This window comes from Lycorma delicatula, chromosome 9, assembly GCF_047948215.1.
Source record: "Lycorma delicatula isolate Av1 chromosome 9, ASM4794821v1, whole genome shotgun sequence".
Lineage (NCBI taxonomy): Eukaryota > Metazoa > Arthropoda > Insecta > Hemiptera > Fulgoridae > Lycorma > Lycorma delicatula.
Genome location: NC_134463.1, coordinates 68,141,320 through 68,164,935, shown reverse-complemented (window position 1 = coordinate 68,164,935; position 23,616 = coordinate 68,141,320). Strand labels below are relative to the sequence as shown.

The window sequence follows — 23,616 nt, the reverse complement described above, 5'->3', positions numbered from 1 at the left end:
AAGGATCCACAAGGCGACTCACCGCCAAGGACTAGAGTCCGTGGTAGAAGAGCCCAGCAGAAAAACAGCGCGAAGGGCAGCCACAAAAGAAGATAAGCCTCTTACCCACCCATCATCCTCATTTAATTCAGCACATGCGACTTCCTGTCGCATGTGCTGACTGGGGGCGTATTGCTCCCTCCAAATAACTAGGGCCCCGGTAGGCGTATTCCTGCTAGCCCATAAGGTGCTAGTACCGAAAGGACTTACAACAGACAGCGGACGGACTGAAGGGAAATTACGCCGGGAGTACGAGGCTCAAAAGCTTAGTTTCCCACGGTCAGACCCAGTAAATAAATTTCACGTTGGTCCATACGGATAGCAACGCAAATGACCAAATCCGTCCATAAATAAAACTGAAAATTTATAACCGCCACTAAATAACCTATCCCAACCCCCGTAGGGTGAAGACACCCTCCTTGCAATGTTACCGGTCGCCACACCACCCTCTCCGTTCCAAGCCCTGAGGGATTTTACCGGAGGTTATCATTAGACCCTCTAACTGATTAAATCTCATAGTTATTAGCCAGGCCTCGGTCGGGATGCCACCGACATTAATGCCTCGGCAGACATTTGCATCAGTAAAATACAAATCAAATTTCGCCTTCACGTAGGCCTGAAACGGACATCTTCACATTCAACCTAACATGATTCACTCAAACTAACTGACCGAAACCGCGAACTCCACGCCTAATCCAGATTTGACAGCACCGTTCGTGACTGTGAATGCCTCAGAAAACGAACTAGTTTAAAGTCAAATCAGTACTACACTCATCTAAATCAAAATTATGTCTTACGCAACATAGAAATTCAGACCTACACCCAAGTCGACCAGATCACTAAATAACCCAAGAAACCTACCCGATAATAAAAAATATAGCAGCAAGGGACATTGTCCAGGCTCTGCGATCTGTAGGGAGAAATATTGAAACTCCCGCCATTCTTGCGATCCGTTCCGTTCCTCCTATTCGGTGGCATGAATTACAAAATGCTAGCCTCGTATTGTCTTTTACGCATTTCGAATACAGCTGGGATAAATGCGCATGTAAATGCCCATAAAACGAGGTGTACAACGTCTTTCTGCTGTTGAAAAGAAAAGATCTTCTGCGTCAATGAAATGTAGTAAATGAAATTCATTTACCTGCAAAAAACATTCAGCGGTACAACTTTGTTACAAGTGCAAACATATTAGTTACGACTCCGACTAAAAATATAGATAATTTTTATAAAGATGTTGTAGTAGTGATAATTTATAGTAGTTTTAGTGATAATTTTAGGATGTAGATAAACAGTTTTTGTGTTTAATTGACATTCCGAGTCATGTGATCAATGTAAGTATGCAAAACTTATTTTTCGTATTCTGTACAATTAAAATATTCTGTCAATTTTTCGGCCTATTTCAGTAAAAAAAAAAAAAAACAAATTAATCTTATTATTGACATAAAATAAAGTTCAAAAGGAAATTCTGCAATGTTTTGTATAAAATACAATTTTCCTTTGTTGTACTAAAATCGGTTAACAAATAGCCGAGATACGGCAGAAAATTAATGTTGTAATTATGTGTCTGTTTTCATATCCTCCACTTTACGTTTATACAACATTTTATAAAGATGTTGTAGTAGTGATAATTTATAGTAGTTTTAGTGATAATTTTAGGATGTAGATAAACAGTTTTTGTGTTTAATTGACATTCCGAGTCATGTGATCAATGTAAGTATGCAAAACTTATTTTTCGTATTCTGTACAATTAAAATATTCTGTCAATTTTTCGGCCTATTTCAGTAAAAAAAAAAAAAAACAAATTAATCTTATTATTGACATAAAATAAAGTTCAAAAGGAAATTCTGCAATGTTTTGTATAAAATACAATTTTCCTTTGTTGTACTAAAATCGGTTAACAAATAGCCGAGATACGGCAGAAAATTAATGTTGTAATTATGTGTCTGTTTTCATATCCTCCACTTTACGTTCAATTCGATGAAATATTAATTGTTTTTATTTATCGTTAATTCTAGTATTGTAAATTAGTATCAAATTAAGTAATATTTTTCTCACAATAATAGACCTAATAATTATGACACAAAATTACAACATAAATTTTCTCCCATAACTCAACTATTTGTTAACCGATTTAAAAAAATAAAATGTCATTTTGTTCAAAATAGAATAATATTTTAGCAAGTAACATAAATTTTGATAAAACTAATATTTATGGAGATATAACAGATTGAAAAATAAACATGACCGCCATTTTGTAATTTGCGAAGGTATTTAAGTCCTGATGTTTTGCTAATTTTCAATCTCTATTATCAAGACGCTTACCAAATATTAATGTGTGTGATTCGTCTATCCGAACTTGAGATATACATTTTTATATAAAAGTAACAAAATGAATAGGGGGAGAACCAAGGAGAAATTGCCAATTTTCCTAAGGATATTTTTTGTTTAATTTTACAAGTAGAATCCGAAAAAGTATAGCCAGCCCACCATTTTGGAAACACTTGTATAGAACGGATAATCGAGGATAAACATTATAATATATATTGAAATTAAAAAATAACTAGAGTGGAAGAGAAAAGAATGGAAAATATCATCAAACCAATCAATTGACTGATGATTTCACAACAAACATGAATCTTCAAACTCGCTGGCAAAAATCTGGTTTAACACGATTAGTTACAAAAAAGCTTTAAGTATCGATATGATTTCTATCGATACACTGTAAAAATTTTAATCGAATTCTTTAATTCAATTATTAAATCGAAATATGATATTCAAAAGTGTTGAATACCGGTATTCTTTGACGGCTGGGTATCAATTAACAACAGATCTCAGGAATGGTCGAGCTGAGACTGTACAAATCTACACTACATTTGCATTCATACAAATATCATCCTCACTCATTCTCTGAAGTAATTCCTTGCGGTGGTCCGGAGGCTAAACAGAAAAAGAAAGATGTCCCAAGGTTAAATAAGAATAATTGTTCTTTTAATTTATTTGTTATAACTCATTGTTTGATAAATATTTTCCAGGAGTGATTTATTTTTTTAATTTGAAGAGTATCGTACTTTTTACGTTTTAAGATGTTTATTAAACTTTTTTATTATATCGTTAACAATAATCATAAAAATTTGACGGATAGAAAAAACTTATATTTGAAACTGATGACACCATCATAAAATATGGTTAATGAATCTGTTTAAAATTCAAATTATTAGAATGAAATCGGATGCGGAAAAATAATATGTTAATATACGTATTTATAAACGGTTTCATTCATAAATCGGTTTAAATGACGAATATCTTGGTTTACGATAAGATTAACAGAATAAATAAATAACAGACAGTGTATAATATAATCTACACTAAGTGATAGTAGAATTTTACGTTTACATTGTCATTTTTTCAGAAAATAGATTTTTTAGTTTCCCAGCGACAGCTCTATTATTGATGCAACAGTAATGACGGTAAAAGTATCGGCCAAAATTTTTGGATCGGGATTTTTTCAAATGTTGACTTTTCAAGATTCCTTACGTCCAAAAAAAAAAATTATAGAAATTTTCAGAAATATAAAGAAAATAATTTCCAGAAATTATAGATATATGAATGTACGTTCTGATTAACATCTCGACTAGCTTAAGTTAAATTCTTCGAAAATGGCACAAAAATTTCTACCTAAGGGAAATTGATAGCATTAAATTTTAAAACGGCAAAATTAAAAAACGGAAGGTGTAGTTTTCGTCATTTTTAATTTAAATTTTTGTACACTGATGATGGAAAATTAAGCTTTAGCATGATGAGAGTATTTATTTATTAAATTATTTAAGATCACAAAATTTTAAATCAATCAGATTCAGGGATCAACATTATTTCTAATTAGTTTTTGCTTCGTATCTCGAAAATCCGTTGACCAAAATGTTGAAATTTGGCTATATACGAGTGTAGATAGATACTGTATATGTATATATATATATATATACATATACATAATCTGTACCTATAAAGCAACATGTCCTGACTGACTGATTCATCAACACCCACAAAAAAATACTGAAAATAAATTGATAAAAATTTGTAAACATGTTCTTCTTACGGTGTAGTGAACACTAAGAAAGTATTTTTTGAAATTCCGAGTTTAAAGGATTAAAATGGAATAACAATGAAATTAATTTTTTTTTTTAATTTCTCGGTAACAAATGATCAATCTGCTTTTTGATGAGTACAATCTTCATTCGAATATCTAAAAACCAATATCTAGATATTTCAAAGTTCGACCTTCAAAGTGCTGAAAGGGTCCTTGAAAAAAGATGAAACATTCTGAATAATGATTGAAAATTTTTCCAATTTCCAACTATACTAAACGAGATATTCACTAGATTTGGACTAGTAAATAATTTTTTCAGATAAATATCTAAAAACCATAAAGATTATGGAGGTAGAAGAATTTTGTTATTTGGGAAGTAGAATTACTAAAGATGGACGAAGCAGGAGCGATATAAAATGCCGAATAGCACAAGCTAAACGAGCCTTCAGTAAGAAATATAATTTGTTTACATCAAGAATTAATTTAAATGTCAGGAAAAGATTTTTGAAAGTGTATGTTTGGAGCGTCGCTTTATATGGAAGTGAAACTTGAACGATCGGAGTATCTGGGAAGAAAAGATTAGAAGCTTTTGAAATGGGGTGCTATAGAAGAATGTTAAAAATCAGATGGGTGGATAAAGTGACAAATGAAGAGGTATTGCGGCAAATAGATGAAGAAAGAAGCATTTGGAAAAATATAGTTAAAAGAAGAGACAGACTTATAGACCACATACTAAGGCATCCTGGAATAGTCGCTTTAATATTGGAAGGACAGGTAGAAGGAAAAAATTGTGCAGGCAGGCCACGTTTGGAATATGTAAAACAAATTGTTAGGGATGTAGGATGTAGACGGTATACTGAAATGAAACGACTAGCACTATATAGGAAATCTTGGAGAGCTGCATCAAACCAGTCGAATGACTGAAGACAAAAAAAAAATCTAAAAACCATTTTCGGAATTATTTTAATTTCGGTTTTTTTAAGGGGTGCAACGGTATACGACGCGGCGGCTTCAACCAACATAGCTACTGCCAATGTTACTGTACGTGTGATACAACTGGCTGCATCTGTCTCCAGTAACTTGACAAAAAAATATAAAATAAAAAAATTGACCGAGACGGTAAATATAAATAACCATACGGCACGCACGAAGCCGCGATGGGTGATGCTAGTGTATATTTATTTTATATGTAACTGGAAAATATAAATTAAAATTTTTTCTAGTCTATGGCCTGATTTTCGACTCTATCAAACAATCGGGCATCACTGTACCCTATTATTTTTGTAAATTATAATTTTTTAAGCTTTATTAAATAACAACGCATCGAATTGTACAATATGAGTTACTGAAATAATTAATTATTGTAATAAATAAACTTTTAAACCTCAAAAACCAAGGAAATGAAAGGAACCCGTAATTAGTATATCAATTTTGTTTATTTTATCTTTCAATATTGAAAACCCTACTGCATCTGGTATTAACGCAGATGACATGAAAACGTTTTTCAATAAACAGGGATTGTAAAAGACCCGACTAAAGAATTAATTTTTTTTTGTTAATTTTTTTATAATTTTTGATAAATCTGTTTTTCAGGTAGTTGCTGATATTAAATTTGTTAAATGAGGTAGCTGACGAGCAAAGAAATCAAACGAGACCCAAATGTTTTTACTTAAACGTTTGATTCAGTTTCTTTTTTGTAATTGTACAATAAAAAGAGAATAATTTTGATGATAAAACGTCAATTAAGATCACAACCGGAATCAAAACATTTTTACAAAGAACTTTAATTTTTCCTCAATTATACTTTTATGTCGCATAAATTTTAAGGTAAAAATGTCATTTGACTAAGGAGATCAAAACGGACCCAAATTTTTTTACTCATCATTTTCATTTTTTTTAGTCTAAATTGTAAAAAAAAAAAAAAAATGTAAAAACGTTCATGATTACGTCATTAACATTTAAAAACAATATGGCATATTTCAAATAATAATCTGTCAAGGGAAAAATTACGTAATCCTTTGAGACTTTTTTTAAAGATTTGTTTTCTAGATATAAATTAAATATGTATATTACAGAACTTATAATTATTTATTTATTAAGTTTTTTTTTTTTTTTTTTAACTGTATAAACGCGAAATTACTTTATATTGATTACTATAGCGAGGCAAAAATAAATAAAACTATGACAGAGTTTTATGTAACCTTGTAATAAAGAAATTTTTACTGAATAAAAATAGTACTTTATCCTTTTCTTTCTGTTTTCACAAAAGCTGTGCACTTTTACTAGAGAACAGTATTGTTGAAATCCTTAGGCGATCCTCTTAAGTGTATGTACTTTCGTCTCCCTTTGTCCAATTGGAAATGTAGCGGAGCAGCTCAACATAGAGAATTGAGATACAAGTACGGGTACAATTACATACAATTCGTGTATAAATAAAAAATATTGTATATTTTACGCGCGTGTGTGTGTGCGCGCACACACACACGTGTAAATTCTGAAAAAATTACATTTTAGAAATTATTTATTAGCCCAAAAAAATCTGTCTTCATATCAATATTAAAAAAATTATATATTTATAAATTTCCTTCCTTCAATTAAATACAACGGAAAACACGAATATTAATAGGAAAAAAATAAATAGAATATGTCGTAATTTCATGAATTTTTTTATTTCTTCCTTGTATAAAGTAAAGGAAGTATTGTAATATCAAAAAATTTCGGTTTCCAGATTTCAACGGAAATATCAATTTTTACCGTCCCTGAATCCATTTTGATTAGTTTCGGCGTGACGTCTGTACGTAAATATGTATGTATGTATGTACCTATGTATCTCGCATAAATTAAAGACGATAAGTCGTACGTAGGATGTTGAAATTTTGAATTTAGTACTGTTGTACACTGTACAGAATTTGAGCCCTTAGCAGAACAGGAGATCCGAAATCACTTCAGCAGCATTACGGGAAACTATGGAATATTACTACTACGGTATACGGTATACATAATTAATAAAATCAAAAAGAGAAATAAATATTAACATATAAGTAAAGTTACAAAAATTACAATAATATAAACAATTCTGAAATTGTTATTTAAAGGTTTTCTGTAACACATTACAAGGATGTAAAAAATTATAGTTTGTTTAATCATTAATAAAAAAAAATTCAATATGAACTGGCCTTCGATAATGTAAACATGATAGTTTAATTGTATCTTTAAAGAGAAAGAATATAACGCTTCCGATATGAGTAATAAATACTGCGTATTGATGACAAGTGTTAGAATGAAAAATGTGTAAACATTTAAATCAGCGGTTCCCAAACTTTTCCGAGTTGCGGCGCCCTTTTTCCATTAAAATTTTTCGAAGGCGCCCTACCCAAGTAAAATTATGACTACTCGTAAGCAAGAGATAAAAATAAATAAAACTCGTGTGTCTTCATTATTTTTTTACTTTATTAATATTAAATTAATAATTATAAATGTCTTGGTTCAATTAATTATGAAGCTTTTACAATATTTCGCAGCGCCCCTCTCAAGAGACCGTGGCGCACAGTTTGGGAATCACTAATTTAAATAATAAATCCCGTCTACATTATATGTTATTTTCACTTTTTTTTTACATTATATGTTATTTTCACTTTTTTTTTACATGTATTCAGAAGCAATTTTCTATGTTAACGTCCAGGAATATCTTTTAATGGTAATTGATTTCTAATATCCAATAATATTTTATTATCTGAAAATACTAACGATTTACAATTTTTGACCCACAGTTTAAATTTTTACTTATGGTGAATATAATTCAAAAATTAATTTCAAGAAAATCAAATTAATAATATCTGTTAAACGGAATTCTTTTATGTTCACTCAAAACCAATAAAACACAAAATAAAAACAGGGTTTTTAAATATAAATATCGAAACTCTAGTTAATTGTGTTGGGATCAGTCTCTTGAAATACATACACGTATAAAAGCTGCTAAAATTTTTATCCAAAAATTCTGGAAGATTTTATTCAACAGGAATATTAATTTACAGTTCCAAATTAGAATGTTCACATGTGTCTATTTGTTAATCTCTTTTATTTTATGGAACCTAACATAATAAAACAAGATATAAAATTTGGAAGCTTTTGAAATGTAGACTTAATCTTAAAACAGCTTGGGGGTAGGAAGAATGTACAATAATTATGTTTTTCAGAGAAAATGTGTAACAATTTATATGCTATCAAAACTGTAAAGAACAGAAAACTGAAGTATTTAGGAAATATTTTGAAAGGGAAAATATTCTTCTTTATTTCATTTAATAATTCAGGGGAGTTATATAGTAAAAATATGAATAGAGAAGGATGTAATAACTTGCGAATTTAAAAGGACGGTTCTATTGTTCAACCATAGAATTATTTAAAGCCGCAGTAAATGAAATTCTGATTGCTAAGATAATAGCCGACCTTCGACAAAAAATTATACGAAAGAAGAAATAAAACTCGTCAGTGGAATAATATTGTTATTTTTATCTTTATTATTATTATTTTTTTTTAACAGTTTAATTTTAAATAGTTGTAATACTTGGTCATATAATCTTTTAATTCGGTAATTTATTAAAAATAGTAATGAAGCGTAAAGTTCTTCCTCGTGGGCCGGAGTAGTATACTGTATCCGAAATAATATTCTATTCTCTAATCTGATGAAAGTGGATTTTTTTTTTCAAAGAGAATATTTGAAAATCCATTAAACCACGTAATCATTTTTTGCATGATGTTTTCCACGTCACTATTTCAGCCATATAATTTGTATTTAGTTACAGTAAAAAAGGTAAAAAAAAAAAAAAGGTAACTAAATGCTTTCCGTAATGAAGAAAAAACTGACAACAAAGTTGTAATACTTCCCTGGCATTGGTTACTTATTCTCATATAGCGGAAAAATAATGAAACATGAAAATAATACCAAAAGTTTTTAAAAATTCGATATTTAAAAAATTTTTGTCGGCTCCCCAAACCCCTGAAGTATTATTTTTAGGTCTTTTCTTTTACTGTTTAGCCTCCGGAACCACCCTCAGGATTCCTTTAGAGGATGATGTGTATGACTGTAGTGTAGTTTCAGTCGACCATTTCTGAGATGTGTGGTTAATTGAAACCCAACCACCAAAGAACACCAGTATCCACGATCTAGTATTCAAATCCGTATAAAAGTAAGGCCCTACTAGGATTTGAACCTTAGAATGCTCTACTTTGAAATCAGCTGATTTGCGAAAACGCGTTCAGCACTAGTCCAACCTAGTGGGTTATTATTTTTGGGTCACTTGCACTAATACTGTAGCTATGAAGACATTTAAAAAAATCTGTTAAAAAAATATGCAATAAATAAAAATATTTTTTTCGATTTTTGGAAAGGAGAAATTTTTGGAAAAATTCTTTTTAAAATTGTAAGATAAACTCGTACGCATGTACTGAGGTTAATATAAAGTGGGATTATGTTCGAAAAATTGTTAAAAGATTGACATCAAAACCCCCCATCCCCCGGAAATATTGACCCCAAAATTTTACCAACAAATTGCATCATATACAACAGTTTTTGTACAAAATTTCATCAAAATCGATTAATTCAGCAAACGATGTTAAGCTTGAAACACGTCAACACATGTAAACGTACGAACGTAAAAGTGGAGTCATATTACCCCCACACAGTTTTTTTGGGGAAGTTTTGGGTCATTAAACATTATGAAGTGCAAAAAAACCATTCCCCATGTTTTTACAGATTTCCTTCTTACAGCAAAGCTCTAGAGCTATGATGCCAAGTAAATAAAAATTCTAAAAAGGTTCCCATATGCATAAGAAGGGTCCAGATATCTAAGAAAAGTATTGAGGTTCCATATGAGAGGCTAGTACCATGGTACTAACCAGATACTGGTAGGAATCGTACGATACTACGGCTAGGAATCTGAGAAATCCGCGTAAAAGCCGCGAAATATTTTATTTTTGCAATATACATAAAAGATCCTAATTAACAGCTGTTTTAACTATTTAAGTAAAATGAAAAGTAAGTAAGAGCAAAATTATATTGTATTTTTAATACTACTGAACTGTATAACAACAGAATTAAGGTGAAATGCATAAGCAAGTGCCAACAAAATCATAAATTTAATAGACCGAAATTATACTTGAACTATCGATCAGTTTAATTCTGATTACGACAAAACTTCGGATAATTCACTTAAAAAATTGAGGATGTTTGGATTTTATTTCCAAATAACTTTTCCATTAACTTATGTAATTTTATTTCATTACTGAAATATTATTTCTAAAAAAAAAATAACTCAAAAGAAAACTACAAAAAATTACATATATTTATTATTTTTAACCTAAATTGACTCTACGTCGGCGTGAAACACAAAAAAAAAATATCTAAAAATATTATGCTCTATTAATCTATCTAATTGTCCAACCAATCTGAACGTTTCTGAACCAATGGTTTTTCTAATTATTCGTCTTTTTTCTTTACGAAATTCCGTTAAAAATCGTTATTTTTCAAAATTAAAAAAGAAAAAAATTAATGTTGTTTTGATAAAGTGAGTAAGAAAGTGGAAACAATAAAAAAAATTATTACAATGTGAATCAATATATATTTGTAAATAAAAGTACGATTAAATACCTCCAGCCAAAAAAATTAAAAAAATCTCCGGTGAGATTGAACGGTGCAAAATTAAAAAAAAATATAAAAAACGCTTTAAAAATCTCTGTTTTAAAACACGTTCGCGACATCATGCACCCGTACGGGTATACGGCTTCTTTTTTTAAATGACGTCGTGTACCCGTAGGGGCGCACTCAGCCCATTAGTAAAGAGAGTCGTGCGCCCAACGGGGTACATGTTTTCACAGGTTTCTTACAGCATTTAGTTTTAGTTTTAGTTTTGCTACACTGTAGGTGTTTAAAACCATACAACGGCATATCAGAAGTGTCATGAAAAGAACTATATAATATAAGTTTACAAATAATTATTTTATTCAGATATATATTATAATTATTATTCAGGTGTCTGCGCAACTAGCAAAAGTGGTGTTCCTAGCGGCAGTCCCAGAAGAGTAAGACAGCTCGCGTACCCGTACGAGTGCACCAACGCCTAGGAGTTATGATGATTCCATCCTTGGCTCTTGTAGTGAAAGGTTGTGTTTTATTGTGCTCTGTGAATTGTCAGTTGTAACCAGTCCAGCCAGGTGTTCAACAGTGCTTCTACCTGCGTCGCCAGACAATGTGAGAAGGGTGTGCTAGGATATCAGCCGGGCGGCCAGCTACCTGGATTCCAGGCCAGTCACTTAAGAAAATTTTATTTTATTTTATTTCTATATTTTTCTAACAATGTAAAGTGAACTCTTGTAGTCGTTAGTAATACATTAGACTAATAGCCTAACTATAGACTATTGTGATACATCTAAAATAATTTTTATTTTAACAGGAAATTAAACTTTCCAATCTTATTACTGTTGTGTATTTTCTTACAGCAAGTGTAATGATAATTTAAGGTTTAATTTTAATTTTTAAATTCTTGTCTTATTTTTCTTTTCTTTTTTCCACGGAAGGAAAAATAAGGCCTCCCCCACCCCGGAACTGTCCGTCGGTGGAGAGGAAAGCGGGTCTGGCGCCAGAAACGCTCCTATGCCAGGGACTCCGCGCCTCCTATGGAGACGGAGCCCGTAGCGGGCTGCAGCAGCCGCCAACCCGCAGGCTGATGATGGGGCCCCATCACGGAGCATCACTTATAGCAAGCCGAACGACGCGGTAACCGGCGTTCTGGATGCCGTGCTGGAAAATTGGGATGGGCCCATGATACTCATGGGCGACCTCAATGCCAAACACGTGTCATGGAACAGCAGTCTGACAAATCCGAATGGCAGATTGCTGTACGAAAGGGCGAGAGCCCGCCGCTTGGTCGTCGTAGGCCCTGAGGTGCCCACGTTCGTTCATCGCTCAGGCAGATTTAGGCCTGACGTGCTGGATATCGCAGTCATGAAGGGGGGTACCCTCCCATTCATGATTGAAACGATAGAAGACCTCAGCTCGGACCATTCCCCTGTCCTGTTGGAACTAGGTCAGGCAGGGGGTGGCCGAGATCCCCCGCCTATACCCCGAAGGTCAGTTAACTGGAAAAGGTTCTACGAGACCCTCCAGCGGGAGTACAGGCCGGTAAATCCTGAGCTCCTGAACACCCCGGAGGAAATCGACGAAACTGTCGGGCGCGTCACGTCGTCAATGACCGAGGCCCTGGCAGGCAGCTCATCGGCCAAAACTCGAGCAGTTGTTCGAAACGACCTCCCTCCTCATATCTCCGAAGCCATAACGGAGAAACGACGACTGAGGAGGAGATATCGAATCACCCTGTCCCCCGCTGATAAGCGGGGCTTTTATAATCAAACGGACAGGGTAAAACAACTGCTGACAAGCCATCGAGAGGATTCGTGGAACGAATACCTCGCCTCGGTCTCTGACGACATCTCCTCGGTGTTCAGGTTGAACAGGAGACTGCGAGAAGGGAAGAAGCCTCGCCATCCGGTTGTGGGGCAGCGAGGTTTTCTTGCATACTCGGAGGCGGAGAGGGCCGAGGTTTTCGCCGATACCTTGGAAGAGCAGTTCACTCCAAATCCCCCTCCCTCCCCGAACGACGAGCACACAACCGAGGTGGAATCCTTTCATGTAGATTATTTCTCACAGGTGGAGGACGCCCCTCTAGAGATTGACCAAGTCACTGAAGCGGAAGTTTCCGCAGCCATTAAGGCCACAAGCCCCGACAAGGCCCCGGGTGTCGACGGGATCAGCGCCCGTGCATTCCGGAACATACCGGCCTCCGTGATTACAGCAATTTCGGTGATATTCACGTCCATTTTGTACGTTGGATATTTCCCGAATTGTTGGAAAACGGCCAAAGTCGTATGTTTACCCAAACCGGGGAAAAGTTTACTTTTCCCACGGAATTATAGGCCAATCTCCCTGTTACCGGTATTGTCTAAGTTGTTCGAGAGGATTTTTCTCGAAAAACTGAGGCGATACATGGAGGGAGAAGTGCGGCCCGAGCAATTTGGGTTCAGGGAGGGTCACTCAACTACCCTCCAACTGGTAAAAATAATAGACGACCTTGTCGGAGACCTGAACAGGAAACGGGTGACTGCAGCCGTTTTTCTGGATGTGGCCAAGGCCTTTGACAAAGTTTGGCATAGCGGGCTGCTTTATAAGCTAGCGCGATCGGCGATCCCTTACCGCTATGTCAGACTGATGCGGTCATATCTGCTAGACCGACATTTTGTCGTGCGCGTAGGGGAAACGATTTCCTCTACCAGAGAAATAGCCGTTGGGGTTCCCCAAGGAGCAGTACTTTCCCCGTTCTTCTACACTTTGTACGTGAACGATATGCCGCTGTCGGAAGGGGTCAAAACGGCCCTTTACGCAGACGACACGGCATATTTCTACGAATCCGCAAATGTGGATTACGCGGTCCGGAGGCTCCAAAGGCAGCTGGACTTAGTGGAACCGTGGCTCGACATGTGGAGAATCAGGGTCAACGGTGAAAAATCGGTGGCCGTGATGTTCACATGCAAGACACGAAAACCGACCAGAGAGCTGGAAATCTCAGGGGAGAAAATCCCTTTTGAGAAAACAGTTAAGTACCTGGGGGTGGTGTTGGACAGGCGGCTTACCTTCGGCGAACATGTAAATTATGCGACCCGGAGGGCTAAGGCCGCCAGAGCCTCGCTATACCCAGTGCTGAACAGTGCCAGCCCGTACCCACTGGCAACTAAGCTCCTCATTTTTCGGCTGTACGTACTGCCGATTCTAACATATGCTTACCCGGCATGGGGGGCAGTGTTGAGCTCCTCGCTTCAAAAGAAATCGAGGCCGTCCAAAACATCGCGTTGCGGACGATCTTTGGAGCTCCGTGGTTCGTCAGGAACGCCATTCTCCGATCTGATGCGAGATTTCAATCCGTGTCCAAGGTGGGGGTGGCGCAGGCGCGCAGACTGTTCGGGAGAGCGGCTGTGTCCGAACACAGTCATCTTCGGGACATCTGCCGAGAGGACCCAACTCCGACAGTTGTAAGGAAGCGGCCTCACGCCGTACTGGACGAACCACCGTGATGGTGCGGTGCGGTAGCCGAAAATCGACAAACCAGGCTTAGGGACCTCCATATCGCATGAGCCATAAACGGAATAGTGCGTCAGACGCGTTTCCGGGGTCGCGAGTGAATCGTTTTCGCGAGTTATATAGTTTGAAGACGTCAAATACGGTAAGTCGCGCATAAAACAAAAACGCAGTCAAAATTTTTTTTTTTTTCCGCGTGTTTTTTGTTCTGTTTCTCTTGTTTCAGAAACGGGAGAGACGTGGATGTGGAACGACTCGTCGTGCCGTCTCATCCTGCCAGTCGAAAGAAAAGTAAAAATTAATTTTTTTTTCGTGTGAGTGTTCTGCTTCTTTTGTTGCAGATACCAACAGCCACCACAAAAACAAATGGTTTCTTCACTGCGGCCACGCGGTCCCCCCAACCCCTTCTCAGACACACGTATGTCTGAAGGTTAATAATTACGTGGAGTGAATAATTTCTGTTTACTTCTTCTAAGAAAATCGCCGCCCCAAAACCGCGATCGCGAATAGGTATCACCATTTGTAAGTTCCCTATTACCTTCCTTTCCTTTCAAGAAAGAAGAAAGAGGGAACGAGCCCAGCAGCCACTGACAGCACAGAAGAACGAAGAAACCTGCACTTTCCCCCGTTCAGCCCTTCGGGAATTCCAAGGTTAATGGTATGTAACTTCGGTTACTACCAATTCTTGGAAAGTGCAGGCCAAAGAAGAACGAAGAGGTCTTCGGAAGAAGAAGAGGGAGAAGAAGAAGGAAGACCAACCACTCGCCTCAACATCACGGACTGGAGTCCGGAACAGAGACCAGCAGAGATGCGTCCTGAAGGGCAGCCATACCAGAAGCGGATGAAGAGCTTCTACACAACCTCTCCTTTTCAAAAGTTACAGTAAGATAAAATAACCCAGCAATTGCGACTCCTCCGGAAAAGGGGACGCATTGCTCCCTCCTTACAGGTAGTGCCCCGTGGTGGCGTATTCCTGCTAGCCTATTAAAGAGTTAGCACCGAAAGGACTTCAGTGATCGGTCTGAAGGGGAATTACGTCGGGAGGACAGGCTTTATAAGCCTAGCCTTCCGCGGTCAGCCCATAAAATGTATCCGATAACGCTGGTTTAGCAACGGATTGGAATGCAATTAAATCCGTCCTTAAAATACTAAATAATAATAAACAAAACTTGAGATAATTAGAACCGAGATTTAAAATAATTCTTTTAAAAACCAAGCCCGATTAGAATGATCCAGCAGCAAGGGACTCTGTCCAGGTTCTGCGATAAAGTAGGGAGTAATAAACTCCTGCCAACTTTGCATTCCATAGGAGTTATATAACAAAGGCGCGTCGTACACCCGACAGGATACACGTAAAAAAGTAAAAAAAAAACATATGATTGAAGTTTTATTTTTTTGAAATTATGCTCGTTTTATTTGTCATAAAATATAAAGTAAAAAGAAAATTTCCGGATTTTTGTAAATATACGTGTAAATAACTACGGCAAATAAAAAACCTATGTATTTTGGCAGCCGTAACGAACGTGTTAAAACATTTTATTTAGAAAGTCAATAATACGAGGTCAGAAGAGGAGATTTGTGTGTTCACATGTAGCAACACAAAATAGGAATTACAAATTGATCCCGTAGCAATATACTCTTTCGTTTCTATAGCAGTTCAAATAATGATTATTTTTAAAACTTTTTCTCTCTCTCGACAGGACATACATAAAATTTTAATAAATTAACCAGAATTCATAAAAATATTATATATGAATTGAGGATCCAATATTTAACCTGACGCCCCACAGTGCTGTTGTTGAAAACTTATTGCAGAAAAGCGGAAAAAATTAAATGAAAAATTTACATTGTGTAAAAATTAATAAAACATCAAAAGAGTTATTTTATAACATTGAAATATATTCTAATACATTTTAAATAGATTGGTATTTTTAATACACTCGTATTTTAAAGCGTCTCCCCGCCCTTCATCCGGAGGTCCTGGGTTCGAATCCGGTCAGACGTGGCATTTTTCATAAACTACAAAATTTCATTCCCATGTGCAGTCAATTTGTATTTTTATTTGGAAATCCTTACCTACCGATTTTTCCATATGTTAGCGGTGATTAGGTAAGCTTAACTCTATTAAATATAATTTAATTTAACCAAACTTAACCTACGCTCGCTTCGCTCGCTAACCTTGACTAATTAACAGGAGTGTTTTGATTATTTAAATAATTGCAATAATTACTGAATTTATTAAATAAATACTCAAAAAATTACGGTGTTAATTAGTCAAGATTAGCGAGCGTAGGTTAAGTTTGGTTAAATTATATTTATAAAAAAATAAATATAAATAATCATTTATTAAAATTAATAAACATGCTGTTCATTTTCCACCGAAATCCGATTGACTACTTTGTTTTTAAATAAAGCTGTAGCTGCAGTGGCGTTAATACGTAAGTACCAAATTTTTTTAACATAGAAAAATGTAATTGTGGCTTCAAAAATAACGCCACTTCAGGCTGCATAATACTGACTGAAGAACGTTTTGGAAATGGTATGTATTAAAATTTGTTAAAAATTTTTTGAGGCATTTTTAGAATTTTTTTTAATGTTTGGTTTTATAGGAAAAAGAATTTAAAGAGTCAAGTAGTATAAATTGAACGATTGTGTACACGATGATCTAACATGAGGCAGAAGTTACACTTGAATACGACATATGTGTAGCTACTCACAAGAATGAAATCCACCCGAAGATAAGCATATTGTTTAGAAGTAACGCGTGATGTAATACTTGGAACATATGCTTTATATCACAAAGTAGAGGCTTAACCAAATCTTAACTTATTTTTTATGAGAATTCATATTATACAGGGTTCGACAATTTTTTTTTTTTTTTACCGCCGTCACTTAAAAGTTTGATCTCGCATCCAAAATACCATTTTATTAAATTTACTTTTTTAGATGACAATATGAACACAAGACTTATCAGTTTTACAATTGGTTATAAACTATAAATAGAAAATGTTATTTAAAAAATATTTTAATATTGTAGCTTAATAATTGCATAACATAATTTTACGGTTAAACGAATTTATGAGATAAATGTTCCAACAAGGCACCTGTAACAAATCAGTTTACAAACCTTTCCAAGATTATTAATGAAATAAAGTATTTATATTTTAAAGGGATTAGATAATTTATTGTAATAATAATAATAAATGGTCATAATATAAAAATAAACAAAATCTTAATTGATAGTTGTTTAAAATGACAAAGGGGTCACACATACGTAATAATAAATTTGCTCGAAGGAAAACAAAATCAGTAGCAGCTGACCAATAAACATAACTAACAATTCAATATTGTGCATGCTTTGTTAAAACAAGTTGTAACATTATTTCACATTCATATTATAATACGGCACGGTCGAATAAGTAACGCTATTCACCGTAACAACGAAGCAAAGCAACGGAAATATTCCCATTTGCTCATATATATTCGAACGTAAAGATTACACAGATAAAAATGTGGTCATGCTCCGGTTGATTATGATAAAGAGGGTGGATTCGGCCAAGTGATCATTTACAACAAAAAATCGTTTTTAAAAATGTCCGAGCATACAACAAAAGTAAAATAATTGAAGTAGATTACATTTTGATGAAGATTACTTTAAGAAAAAAATTTTTAACGTTTTAATTATTTCTTAATAAATAATGAAATAGTACTGAGTCACATTAAATTAATCTAAAAGTTCAATATAATTTAAACTGCCATACTGCAATAAAATGTTAATACAATTGAAAAATAAAAATTAAACAAAATTCATTACTCTAATTCCAATTTAGTAACACCAAAACAAATTTCAATAACATTGAAATATATGTAAGTACCTCTAGAATTTTCTACAACCCCTACTCATTCATACCTGTTAAAACTTGTATAAAAATTATGTAATAATACAATACATGTAGCAGTTAAAAATTTATCTATTTTTAACACCCTTTTTTTTGTTTTAATCTGAAATTAAGTAAACAAGATTTGGTGAGATCTTTACAACCGGTATACATTTCCAATTCCAGTGAATTATATGGAGATTTGTAGGAATTAAAAAATAATATACCTTACCGGAATTCAAACCGGGAAGAATGCTTGGATAAAAAAAGAAACCGCTACTATTACCCCACATTACTAAACAAAACTTAACAATAAAGTAAAATAAAAATAACAAATTTTAAATATACATACACAAAAAAATTGTCTAGCAATATTCGGGCCAACTGCAACCGAGCAGCAGAATATATTTACAACAAAAAAAATAATTTTAATAAACTTATTCTTCTTTTTTCATAGATCTCCGGTTCGTCAAAACAGTATATATGGAAATATAGATTACAAAAATGGTTAAAATAAAAAATAAAATTAAGTAGAGAGGATGTTTACAATCTCAAACACTAGTTTTTTTTTTTTTTTTAATTAATTAAATGGTAAAATTTAATTTTTATATATAATTAACAAAAAAATAATAAATACTTACAACAAAACATAAATCCTATTTTCGTTTGTTGTTTACACTTAACAAACACTAATACACTCCGCTACAAGGAAATCTTGGCAATACAATAACATCAAACACCACGCACAAGTTTGGTTAACGAATCTGCTCTGCTGGTCACTAAATAATTTTGCAGTGTTTTCCAGGAAAATTTCCCTTCTACAATTATAATTTCCCTCTCCCTACAAATATTCATTCATTCACTCTGTTTACTTTTTACATTACGGTGAAGTAAACCTTTGACAGAACAGGTTAATGTAACTTCGTAAACGTTGAATACGGTTTATCAACGTTGAATAACGATTATCATTTGTTTTACATAAATTCAATTTCATCTAACGTCGCGATAAATCAAATGTACGACTAAAAATATTAATTATTTTTCGTAAAAATTTCATAACAAATTAAGAGTAAAAGTTTTAATTTATAGCTATATAAATTAATAATATCGATATAGCATAAATTAAGCACAATGAATATTTAAAAAATATATATATAAAATATTTATTACTTATTTACCAATAAATTCTTAAATACTAAAAATGGAAAAAAAATCTTTAAATATATGCATACATTAACATATAACTCATGTCAATTTTGATTTGCTAAATTGCTCTGAAATAAAATATTAACATAATATTATGTCTTATTTTTTGTTAAGAAATATTACACTTTTTAAATATTTCACTTATATCGAAGCTTGCAAGTGGATCTATAATATAAAAACATATTTATATTTAAGATTTTTATGCCTGGTAAATTTCAAACACAGAAATGAAAGGTAGAGATTCTACCAAAACCCTACATATTAAAAATTGATAAAAAATGTTAAATGCTTAGACTATGATCAAGATTAATTTACGGGTATCATTCCTGTTTACTACAATGTAGTGAATATTATTTAAATATTCTAGTAAATATTAATTAATATTTATTTCATTAATGGAAAGAAACTGTCAAATCCATAATAATCAGCCTAATATAGCTTACCAGGTTGAATTCAATAAGCATATTTGATAGTGCAATCATCTGTATTGTTTATATTTCTCTCCATACCATTGGCATATAGACTGAAAAGAAACAAGAGGTGAAATAAAGAAAACTTTCTTTACAAGGGCAAAAAGTTGTAAAATACGAGCGGTCCAGAAAATAACTCACGTTTGTACCAAGCATGCAGATGGGTGGAGATAGAGCAATCTTGGCGTCAAAATGTTTCTATACTAAGTACGCATCAAGCTATCATAGTGTGTGGACTGTGATTTTCTGCTTTGTTCAATGTGAATTATTGAAACGTACGCTTCAATAGAAAATCTCGCGAGTTGTGAGGTGCATTCAGTGATTCGATTTTTAGCTGCAAAAAACCTTAAACCAATTGAAATTCATCAGCAACTTTGTGAGGTCTATGGAGATGGAATAATGAGTGATGGTGGAGTGAGGCAGTGGTGCATTCAGTTTAAAAATGGCCACATCAATGTTCATGATGAGGACCGCAGTGGTTGGCCAGTGGTTGAATGGTTTTCTAATTAAAAAGTTCATGAACACCTATTAACTTAATAAAAAAATTAAGATGGAAAGCTAAGCACAATTTCATTTCTTATTCCTTACTGTACAATAATATACAATTTGTCTACTCACCTCATCAAGCAGCTTACTATCTGTAAAAGATGTGTTTTTTTGCAACCAAAGGTACTGGTATATTTTTTATTTGGTAGTCAACTAAAAAAAACCATTGATATTATGTTATCTGTTATTGAATATTAAACTTTATTTTAAATTCTAGAAGATTCGATGTATTTTTAACAGTCAATATCATGAAGAAGATAATACATCTTTACCACTCATGTTTATAGCCATCAAATTCACTAAGAGGTAGTTTTTTTTTTTAATAATACAGTACAATCTTATGACATTTACCTTGTTAGTATTCCATGAAGCACTTAAACCAAAGAGTAAAACATTTAGATACCATACACATAAACTGGTGTCAGGATTGATCTATTTTGCCTTGAGTTTACATTAAACAAACATAAGGTAGCTTTACTAACCCACCGGGTTGGTCTAGTGGTTAACGCGTCTTCCCAAATCAGCTGATTTGGAAGTCGAGAGTTACAGCGTTCAAGTCCTAGTAAAGCCAGATATTTTTACATGGATTTGAATACTAGATCGTGGATACCGGTGTTCTTTGGTGGTTGGGTTTCAATTAACCACACATCTCAGGAATGGTGAAACTGAGAATGTACAAGACTACACTTCATTTACACTCATACATATCATCCTCATTCATCCTCTGAAGAATTATCTAAACGGTAGTTACCGGAGGCTAAACAGGAAAAAGAAAAAAAGAAAGAAAGGTAGCTTTACTATCCTTAGTTACACTTATCACTATGGAGTTCTTTATATAAAACTTGATGATGGAACAGGAAAATTTGTAACAGTCATTGGTAAGATTTGATCAAATCTAGTTTATCAAGTTTAATTGTGATTTAATTTAACCATGAAAACAGATTATAGAACTTTATTGGTCAGCCTCTGCTTTTTTTGAATCATCAGTCATTTGACTGGTTTTATGGTATTTTCCATTATATTCAATTCAGTGCTAATTTTATAATCTCAATTTATACAGAATGTTTAATTTTAATCACCCCAGGTGATTTTCTTGTAAACTATGCACAATACAAAAAGAATTACCAAAACAAAAGTTACTCAAATCGGAGGGGAACACCTCATTGTGAACTTGGATTTGACCTTATTTTTCAAGGTTAACATGATTTTCACAAATAGAATAATCTATTTTTGACCCCACCAGTGAAAAGAGCAGAATATATTTAACTGGAATGTGCGGTTACACACATGACATGGACCTTTTTTCAGGATGTTTCATTTTAATCGCTGCAGGCGATTTTTTCGTAAAATACGCACAATAAAGGAAATGATCTAAACAAAAGTTACTCAGATTGATGGGGAATACATCGTGGCAACCTTGGATTTGACCTTGACCTTATTTCAAGGTTAACACGATTTTTTTAATGGAATTACCTATATTTGACCCCACCAGTGAAAAGAGGAAAAAGTTTACATTGGAATATGTGAGTACACATTTGACCTTGGAACTTATTTGAATGTCATACGGCCATAAGTTTAGTTTAGGAGTTAATCACATACGGTATCTGGTTAACACAATTTGCCGATTCAAAACAGTACCAGATAGCAACTACTCACAACTGTGAAACCAGTGACTGTAAATAACTGCAAAAAGAATCCAGTACTCTTATAACACTATCTCTGATGTTTAGCCATGTGACCATAGAAAAAGTTCGAATATCATATGTGTGACTACATATTCCAATGCAAAATATTTTTCTCTTTTCATTGGTGGGGGTCAAAAATAGATCATTTTATTTGAAAAAATCTAGTTAACCTTAAAATAAGGTCAAGGTCAAATTAAAGGTAAAATCCAAGGTCACCATGATATGTCTCCTCCAATCTGAGTAACTTTTGTTTACGTTATATATAAACGTCAGATAACGGTTAGCGAGTTTCGGCTCGCGAAAAATTTAGCCTGCTTTCTGCTCCTTCTGTGAAATGGACCTTTTTTCAGGATTAAACAAAAGTTACTCAGATTGGAGGGGAACACCTCGTGGCAAAAAATTTAATAAATTTCTTAAATCAGAAACCATAAGGAAGCACCAAATTTAACTTTTACCCCAAGAATTTTGGTACTGTTTAATTTCACAGAGGGAGCAGAAAGCACGGCTAATGTTTCGAGAGTCGAGACTCGCTAACGAACTCTTTTCTGATCTATCTTTATATTAACTTTTTTCCTTTTTTTTGGCTATAGAATCTTCTCCCAAGCGATTGCTATGCAATTTGGAATCACCTACATAAGAGTATAAACAGTATATATAAATTTTGTGTATGTATATACCCAAAATTTGTTTATTCAGCCTACATTCTCAGTTATTTTATTTACTTCAGTCTTTGTCTTCCTAAACAGTTTTTACATTCTACACTTCTCCCTATTGCTGATACAGAGTGTCCCATATAAAACGCAACCCAACCTTATATTGGTAGGTATTGAAATAATAAAAAGGCATGTGTAAATGTAATTTTTATTATTACCATCCATTTAGAGTAAATGTTGGAAGTGGCCGCCATCTTCTTGAATACTAGCTTCAATTCTTTTTACAGCGTTAATTGCAAATTTTTTCAAAGTTTGTGGCTTGATATTTAATACAGCTTGTTTAATATTGACCTTTCAATTGTTCAAGTGTTCGTGGTTTGTTGCTGTAAGCTTTTTCTTTGAGGTAACCCCATAGAAAAAAATCCGCCGCAGTGAAATCTGGAGATCTTGGTGGCCACAAGCCTCGACCGATAACACGATTACTAAAGAATTCCTCAACGAAATCAGAAGTTGAACCTGCGTAGTGCGATGTCGCACCGTCATGTTGCAGCCAGCAGTGTCTGTATTCCTCTTCCAAGAGTGCGATGAACTGAAATAAAATATCCTGATATCGTTCTGCATTAATGGTGTACTCGAAAAAAATAGGACCTATTATTTTCTTCCGCGAACCACACGCCCAACTTCTGCGGGTGTAATTGTTTTTCGTGATAAACGTGGGGATTTTCAGCACTCCAAATTCTACTGTTTTGGCTGTTTACGTAGCCATCCAAATGAAACCGTGTTTCATCTGTGAAAAATAACGAATTCATAACATTAATTCCCTCACGCAGAAATCGACGGAACCATTGACGATATTGTAGCCGTTTTTCTTTGTCGGGATCAAGAAGTCGATGAACCGTTTGAATGCGATAAGGTCGTAATTGTAATTGTTT

General features: G+C 34.0%; 1 protein-coding gene across 1 annotated transcript in view; it reads right to left on the bottom strand.

The window, feature by feature from the left end:
* Positions 1–18,885, bottom strand: part of LOC142329898 (uncharacterized) — a 327,751-nt gene extending 308,866 nt beyond the window's left edge. Inside the window, exon 1 of the mRNA XM_075374814.1 lies at positions 18,766–18,885. The gene's annotated coding sequence lies outside the window, so the exon portion shown is untranslated. The remainder of the gene's footprint in view (positions 1–18,765) is intronic.
* Positions 18,886–23,616: the final 4,731 nt, after the last annotated feature.